Raw genomic sequence first — 8950 nt, 5'->3', positions numbered from 1 at the left:
CTCCAATCTCGCAGCCTCTATGCTGCCTTGGAGGAAAAAGGTCACCTGTAAGGAGAGCATCGCCTTGGTGAGACAGGAAGCAATCCTGTGTTGTGACCATGAGGACTGCGGGTCCCGATGTGCGGCCTAAGGCTGGTGTTGAGAGCACGGAAGCGCAGTCGCTAGCTCATGGGAGAGCGTGAGCCCCTGGACCTCGGCATGACTCAGGGAGGAGCCCCAAGACACACTGTGGGAGGTGAAAGCATGCAAGCACGGGCGGAGCAGGAACAAGCAGGACCTGAACTAAGGCAAGGAACTTCAAAGCAGGAACAAGACAGGGTCAGCCCTCCACTGGACCTACACGCACTAGTGTGACCAAGCAATGCAATGCTGGTCATGAGTACCCTCCGGCCACTCGATAACCCTTTCGGACCCACTGCTTGGGAACGACGAGTGCGTGAGGCCAGACAGAGGCTGAGGGCAGGAACAAGACAAGACAGGAACTCAGAAACTTGGAAGACTCAGACGAAAACTCAGGATACTCAGAAGACTCAGACAAGGATTCAGGTCACTCAGAAGACTCAGACAAGAATTCAGGATACTCAGAAGACTCAGACAAGGATTCAGGTTACTTGGAGGTCTCAGGCAAGGATTCAGGACTCGGGCGAAAGTACTGGATGAGAACTGAATCGCAGTGCGCCCTACACAGCCGCCCATGGTTGGTCGCAGACCAAGCTGAACGTGAAGCAGACTCCAGGCGAAGACATGGAACTTGAGACTGGAACATGTCGAAGATTCAGTAGAGGCCTGCACCGGGGCGCACCCTACATTGCCGCCTGTGGCTGGTCATGGACCACGCTGAAGCGGAGCAGGTTCTGGCAGAGTCTTGGGCATGGACGGAAGCAGGCACAAGGGGCTCCGAAGACCTGGCAGGATTCAAGACTCAGGTTTCTCAGAAGCTGGCATTAAAAACAGAAGTCTTCCGGAGGCTTGCGCTGCAGACGAGAAGGAGGCAATGTGTCACGAGGCGCCCAACACAGCCCCCCATGGGCTGGTCATGGACCACGATGGTGGCATGCCAGGAAAGGTGGATGCAAGGAATCTGGGAACTGGTTGCAGAGATGAAGACATCAGGAACACGGAACAACTGGACATCTGGAACATCAGGACTCAGGAACGGAACCACGGAACATCAGGACTTCTAGACATTAGGACCAAGGAACATCTGGAACATCAGGACACGAAAGGCAACGAAGGAGCTCCGAAGGACAAGACCAGGATCATCAGGACGAGAAGATCAGGAACACAGAACGAAGAGCCATCTTAACAAATGAAGACCACGGAGGACCTTGATCCGGTGAAGAGGAGCATGGACAACCATGGGACCCGGATTGAAGGCCCCGAGGATCAGGAACTGAGCCTTTTTATAGGGCTGAAGCAGGAAGTGGAGTGAAGAGAACTTCTGGTGGGGCTGCGGGCTTTTCCCGCCGCTGGCCCTTTAAATACAGAGAAGAGGCATGCGCCAGAGGCCGCGAAGAGAGGTGGACCCGGAAGCGGCTTCCTGCTGCATGATGAAGAGGTCCCAGCGGCGGCTCAGGGCCAAAATGAAGAAAGCAATGGCGGCGGCTTCAGGGTCCTGGCGGCGGCACAAGGCCGCGAAAGTGAAGAAGGCAGCAGTAGTGGCTTCCTGCCATTTAGGAGGTCTGCCGGCAGCACAGGGCTGCAAAAAAGAAAGGCGGCGGCGGCTTGGGGTAAGTGAGGGCCTGCTTGCGGAATGGGCTCCGCAAGCAGGATCACAACATCCTGTAGCTAAGACCTGCTCTAAAGGTGATGTAGCATCCTCTCACATGGAGGATATGTCTCTAGGGGTACGTGCCCATTTTGGGGAAGGGGGGGCCTTTTTTGAAAGGATGGGCTCCACCTTAACCAGAGTAGAATCAGGCTGCTGGCACTATCTTTTAAAAAGGAGATAGTGCAGCTTTTAAACTGGTTGATGGGGGGAAAGCCAAAAGTCACTCAGGCGTGCATGGTTTGGAATGATGTATCTTTGAAGGATACTAACAGAACAGGGAAGTTAGGGCATCCCAGTTGCACCCCAAACTTCCTGCACAAAGAGCGCCAATATCTGGTGTTGGGGCAGTCCGTAGAGGTGGAAAATGTGCTGTGTGAATTGCTGGGCGAGCTTGGGCGCCGTGGGTAGCTTGGGAAGAGTGACAAATTGGGCCATCTTGGAAAATCTGTCGATGACCACCAAAATGACTTGATTCCCGGAAGACGGAGGTAAGTCCACTATGAAATCCATTGAAATGTGGGTCCATGACTCCTTGGGTACAGTCAAGGGTTGCAGAAGCCCCTAGGGGTGCCTGGGCAAGGGTTTCTGCTGGGCACAGGTTGGTCAGGAGTCAATGTAGGCCCAGACGTCTCGCTCCATCTGAGGCCACCAGTAATAACGGTGTAGAAGTTCCAGTGTTCGTGCCCTCCCAGGGTGACCAGCGATGAGAGAATCAAGGGCCCAAGCCAAGACATTCTGTTGAAGGTGGAGAGGTACTACCGTCATCCCCATGGGCACCATCTGGGTAGCGGCCAAGAGGACTTTTGCAGGGTCCAGAATGTACTGAGGTGAGGCATAATGTCCTTTGTTTCGTAGGCCCTGGACAGGGCGTCACCCCTGGTGTTCTTGGAAGCTGGTCGGTATCGCAGGACGAAGTTAAAACGGCTGAAGAACAGCGACCAGCGGGCCTGGCTAGGGTTCAGGCATTGGGCTTGACCGAGGTATTCCAGATTTTTTGATCGGTAAACACTGTGATAGGATATTGCGCTCCCTCGAGCCACTGTCGTCATTCCTTAAAGGCCATCTTAATGGCCAGTAGCTCCTTGTCTCTGATGCCGTAGTTCTTCTCTGCTGGTGTGAATTTGCAAGAGAAGTAGGAGCAAGGTAACAAGGCCTCTTTGCTGGAGTGTTGCTGAGAACAGCCCCCACCGCTATATCGGAAACATCCACTTCTATGAAGAATGGATGTGATGGATCTGGATGTCGGAGTCAGGTCTCGTGGAGGAAGGCCCACTTCAATTCCTCAAAGGCTGTGAGAGCCTCCAGTGGCCAGTGTCTTGCATCGGCTCCCTTCTTTGTAAGGGTAGTGAGGGGTGCCACCAGGTGTGAGTATTCAGGGCTAAAATGCCAAGGAAATGTTGAAGAGCACAGAGCCCCAAGGGCTGGGGCCAGTCCTGAATACTAGAGATCTTCTCTGGGTCCATATGGAAACCTGCAGTGGACACAATGACGCCCAAGAAGAGGAGTGACCTAATTTCAAAGAGACATTTCTCCAATTTGGCAAAAAGCTTGTGCTCCTGCAGGCGCTGCAGGACACACCGAACCTCCAAGCGGTGCGTGTGCAGGTCCTTTGAGTAGATAAGGATGTCATCCAGGTAGACTATAACATTGGTATGGAGCATATCGCGAAAGACCTCTTCATGAGGTTTTGGAAGACCGCCGTTGCATAGGCCGAAGGGCATCACTAAATATTCATAGTGGCCACCTCGCGTGTTGAAGGCGGTCTTCCACTCGTCCCCGGGTTTGATGCGGACCAGGTTATAGGCCCCACGGAGGTCCAGTTTGGTAAAAATCTTTGCCCCCTGAAGGCGGTCCAGCAGCTCCGGAATAAGCGGGAGTGGATATCTGTCCCTACGGGTGATGGCATTTAGACTTCGGTAATCTATGCACGGTCTCAGAGTAACATCCTTCTTTGCCATGAAGAAGAACCTGGCTCTGGCCAGCAACATAGACGGGCGGATGAAGCCCCTGTCGAGGTTCTCCTGAATGTACTGTGACATAGCCTGAGTCTTGGGGAGAGACAGTGGGTATACCCAACCCCGAGGAGGCGTGGTATCAGGAAGGAGGTCTATGGCGCAGTCGAACGGACGATGCTCGGGGAGTGTCTCTGCCTTCTCCTTGGAGAAAATGTCCGCAAAGTCAGCATACTGGGTTGGCAGGACCGACGAGGTCGTGGCAAGCAGAAGTCTGAGTCGGGGTAACCCGTGGAGACAGGTTGTATGGCAATTGGACCCCCAGGAGGCCAGTTGCAAAGTCTCCCAGTCGATACGGGGAGAATGCCTCTGAAGCCATGGGAGTCCCAGCACCACTGGGTGTGTTGCCTTCTCTAGTACGAAGAAAGAGATCTCCTCTTCATGAAGGATCCTGGTGCGAAGTCTCACCGGGGCGGTGACATGGGTTACCCAGCCTGGTAACGGGTCCCCTCGGATAGAGGAGATTACTAGTGGTGGTGTCTTGGGGATGACGGGACGCTTCAGTTGTTTAACTAGGTCCGAAAGGATGAAGTTCCCTCCGGTTCCGGAATCAATGAAAGCCAGTGTGGAAAATGAGCCCTCGGGGTAGGCAAGTGTTACTGGAGTGGTGCATTGGGAAGCAGGATTTACACAGCCTAGGGTCATCTCCTCAGTGACTCCTAGACTCTGGAGTTTCCCGGCCTCTCGGGGCACTGGGCCAGCATGTGACCCTTACCAACACAGTTGAGGCATAGGCTTAAAGTCCGGCGTCGTTGTCTCTCCTCCAGAGTGAGATGATTGCGACCAACCTGCATGGGCTCCTCTGCCCGAGTCTGAGCTGATTCCAGAGAAGGAGGTGGAGCCAGGTGTTGGGAGAAGAATGGCGCCAGAGGAATGGGCTTACAGCCTGGTTTCAGTTCCCGGAGGTGCTGCTGTAGGTAGCGGTCGATTCACCCGATGAGGTCGATGAGGGCCTCCAAGTCCTCCGGCAGGTCCCAGGCGGCCAGTTCATCCTTGATTCTCAAGGCCAGGCCCTCTAGGCAGATGCTGCGCAGACTGTCCTCGTGCCTTAGTTCCGATGCCAGGGTGCAGAACTCCACAGCATAGTCCACCAGGGAGCGTGACCCCTGATGGTGAAGAAGGAGGTCAGAGGCGGCCATAGACTTTTGACTGGGTTCATCAAAGTCCTGTTTGAAGGTCTGTACGAAGTGGGGAAGATCTGTGAGTAGGGATCCCCGCGTTCCCACAAGGGGGAGGCCCAAGCTAGGGCCTTGCTGTCAAGCAGTGACAAAATAAAGGTGGTCTTGACCTGATCACTATGCTGGTTGCAAGGAAAAATGCATAAAACAATGATTCAGAAAGCTGCGGCACTGCTTGGGGTCTCCAGCGTAGCGGGGAGGTGGCGGAAGGTGGAGAGGTGCGGCGTGAACCGGTGCTGCCAAGGGCACAGGTGGAGAGGCGCCAGGCATCGGTACTGAGTCCAGTCGATTGGCCAGACACTCCACCATGGCAGCCAGGACATCCAGGCACTGTTGCTGCTGCTGGAGTTGCTGAGCCAGTCCAGGAATGGCTTGAAGGCCATGCAGGTCCGCCGGGTCCAAGGCATTGGCAACCTGTTGCTTATGTGGACCCTTGAACCGAGACGAGGTTGGAACCACCACCGAGGACAGGCCCCCAGTGGTCCTTGTCGTCGGAAGGCGGTACAGGCAGAGAGGACTCAACTGGAGCTTCACCTATACCAGCCCACATTCCCTTCAAGTTGAGCTCTTGGGTGCCGGGTCTGGCAGGACTTAGGTGCAGGTCTCTCTTGACGGGGGGGTCCAGAAGAAGACAGGGTAGTGTCAGGCAGACCGAATTGAGGCAGGCGGCAGACAGACGAAACCAGGAACAGGCCGGAGGTCAGGGCAGGCAGCGAAGAGGCAGAACGATGAGGCAGGCCGGAGGTCAGGACAGGCAGCGACGAGGCGGAGTCAAGGTACCAAGCAGGGGTCAAAACCAGGAAGTCAGTCCGAGGGCAGGAGGAGGAGTGTAGGAGGACAGGAACACAGGATCAAGAAGACAAGGCTGGAACGCAGGATCAGGAAGGCAAACTTGAACACAGGATCAGGAATAAGCAACAACGCACTCAAAGAACAGCCAGACCTGTTGCCAAGGCGAAGTGCAGGGAACTGAGCTGGGTTTAAATACCTGTGTGCAGTGACATCTTCCGGGGCCACGGTGAAGTTTCCTGCCGCGACCCCTTAAAGAAGGGGAGAAAGGCATGCGCCTAGTGAGGCGAACACTGAGGCTGAGTCGGCAGCATCCTGTGCCGCATGGGCAGGGCACTGCTGGGGAATTCAGGGCCAGGCTGTCCCGGGCAGCCGAGGAGAGGGATCGGACCTAGTGCCTGCCAGCGCAAGTAAGGAGGCCCGGCCGAGGCAACCTGCAGCCGGGAGTCCTAACAGTTGGAACCACTTGGTAATAATAATCACAACATGATCAAATTTGACTTAATAATTGGAGGGAGGACACTAAAGAAATCTACTGCAACATCATTTAACTTTCAAAAGGGTGACTATGATAAAATAAGGAAAATGGTTAGGAAAAAAATGAAAGAAGCACCTGCAAAGGTTGAGTTTACATAAGGCATGAACCTTGTTTAAAAATACCATCTTGGAAGCCCAGATGAGATGTATTCCATGCATTAGAAAAGGCAGAAGGAAGGCTAAATGACTACTTGCGATGGTTAAAAGTGAGGTAAGCGGGGGGAGCGTGACGTCACGCCACGGGATGGTCGCTTGATCCTTAGGCTCCTCTCGCCCCTCCGCTCTATCCACGGCAGTCCGAGTCCTGCCTGACCATCCGGCCCTTAACTAGATCTGAAAGCCTGCAGAAACAAAGCACGATGACCAACAAGAAAAAAAATCTGGATCTTCAGCGTTTTTCCTACCAAAAGGAGGGCATCAAAGATCTGGGCGGCCTCCCTGAGGGAGAGGATAGCGGACAAGATGGCGGCGACCCGTGCGCCGAAACTTGTGAGCCCTCATTTCCCGATTCGGAACCCCCTGAGGAACCACTTACTGACCACCCGACCCGGGCCGAATTTCGGGACTGGTTTGCGGGAATCCGAGCTGACTTAAAAGCTTACCGCCAGGAACTTCTAACCTGCGTGGAGGAGGTAAAGGAAGATCTCTCGGCCCTGGGCCACCGAGTGGGGGATATTGATGTGAGGGTTGAGGGTCAGGCTGCACAAATTCTGACTAATAAAAGTGCCTGTGACACGCTTCGGGCTGAGAATGCCCAGCTCACCGCCAAACTCGCTGATTTAGAGAATCGAGCCTGAAGAAGTAATCTACGCTTTAGAGGGTTCCCCGAGGCGACAGGGCCTGAGGATTGCCACGAGCTGATCCGCGATTTCTGTCTCTCTATGCTTAGGGAGACGGGCTCCCCGATATTCAGTTCGACCGCGCTCACAGAGCTCTTCGGGCGCCTTAACCTAACCGCCCACGGGACATCATTGTTTGTTTTACCTCCTATAAAGTGAAGGAGCGGATCGCGACACTTGCGCGAGAGAGGACTGAATGGGTTTGGAACACCCATAAAATTGCTATTTTCCCGGATTTATCCCAGGCAACATTGCAAAGCAGGCAAACGTTCAGAGATGTGACCACCTTCCTCCGTACTAAAGCAGTCCGATACCGTTGGATACACCCGTTTGGCCTGTCCTTTATTCTCGAGGGAACCACGCATAAGTGTATAACCCCGGAGGAAGCCTTGCCTAGCCTTGCAAATCTGGGCTTTACTGCGCCACAAGTTTCTCAAAAAAATTCTGGCTCCTGCTCGGCTCCCCCACCTCTCCCAACATGGCAGCGGGTGGGGAAGAGGAATAGCCGGCTCCGGAGACAGCAGGGGGGCCCTTCCCCCAACCTGGGCCTGACTTGAACTCCAGATTTACTCCCGCAGTGAGGAGCCTTGTCATCAATGACTCCTATGCTAAGTAGCTGTATATAGTGGACTCCATATTTATTTTGTTCTCTTGTATTTATAGAGGACTCCTTATTTACATTGTACACTTGTATATAATTATCCTCATCTATCTCTTTTATTTCTTATAGTCCCAGTTCATGAACCCTTGTTAATTGTAACTGCTTCTCTTCTCCATGTTTATTTATGTTTTTGGTTATATCTTTGCACCCCTGTTTTCTGTAAACCGACATGATGAGAACGAGTTCTTGAATGCCGGTATAAAAAAACCTTAAATAAATAAAAATAAAATAAAATACTATCTACTGGATGGTCACTTACATTTTTTTTTTTCAGTATATTCTTGTGATAACATATTCAGGACTCGGTTGTCATGTTTAACTTCTGCTTATGTTTGTATAGTTATGGGTGGTGGGAGGGGGGGCGTCACCTCTTGGTTTAGAGGCGTTACTCAATTCCCCATCTAGGGATCGGAGGCAGTCTGCTGGGAGGCTATGGCAGACATTATCTCAGGGGCATGCTATTTCATTATACTGCTATTTTGGTTGTCGATGCGTCACTCCTCCATGCTGCATATTTTTTGCTAATGGCAGGTTTTTTGTTTTTTTTTTCATTGCCATCCAGGCTGTTTTGGTTTTTTAGGACTCTACAGATTTCTATCCTTACTCATGTTGGTATTCCTAGTGCGAATAAGGGATTGGTCACATTTTGTATGCTTCGGGAGCAAATCCATGCTATATGAATGGCTCAGATTAAAGATACTATCCTTGAATGTCAAGGGCTTCAATTCTCCTCATAAGAGATCCCTTTTCTATAGGGAAACCGCGGCTTCCAAGCCGGACATTGTTTTTGTCCAGGAAACGCACCTAACCCGCAGATACGAAGCCTTAATGAAGTCCCAAAATTTCCGTCATCAGTATTTTGCAGCTGCAAATAAAAATGCTAAGTATGCAGGAGTAGGCATCTTTTTCTCCTCACAAATGGTGTTTGAATGTATAAAAGTTATAGCCGACCCACAGGGTCATTACTTGCTACTAGGGGTTAAGATGTTTGATCTTGAGTTCACCTTACTTAATATGTACGCCCCCAATAAGGAACAGGCGGGGTTCTTCAAGCACCTACAAAATATCCTCACACAACATGTCTCGGGATACCTTATAGTGGGTGGCGACTTCAATGTAACTGTATCACCATCTTTAGATACCTCTAAGGGTTCCACACATAC

The sequence above is a fragment of the Rhinatrema bivittatum genome, chromosome 5, assembly GCF_901001135.1.
Source record: "Rhinatrema bivittatum chromosome 5, aRhiBiv1.1, whole genome shotgun sequence".
Classification (NCBI taxonomy): Eukaryota; Metazoa; Chordata; class Amphibia; order Gymnophiona; family Rhinatrematidae; genus Rhinatrema; species Rhinatrema bivittatum.
Note: the sequence above shows the minus strand (reverse complement) of the source record.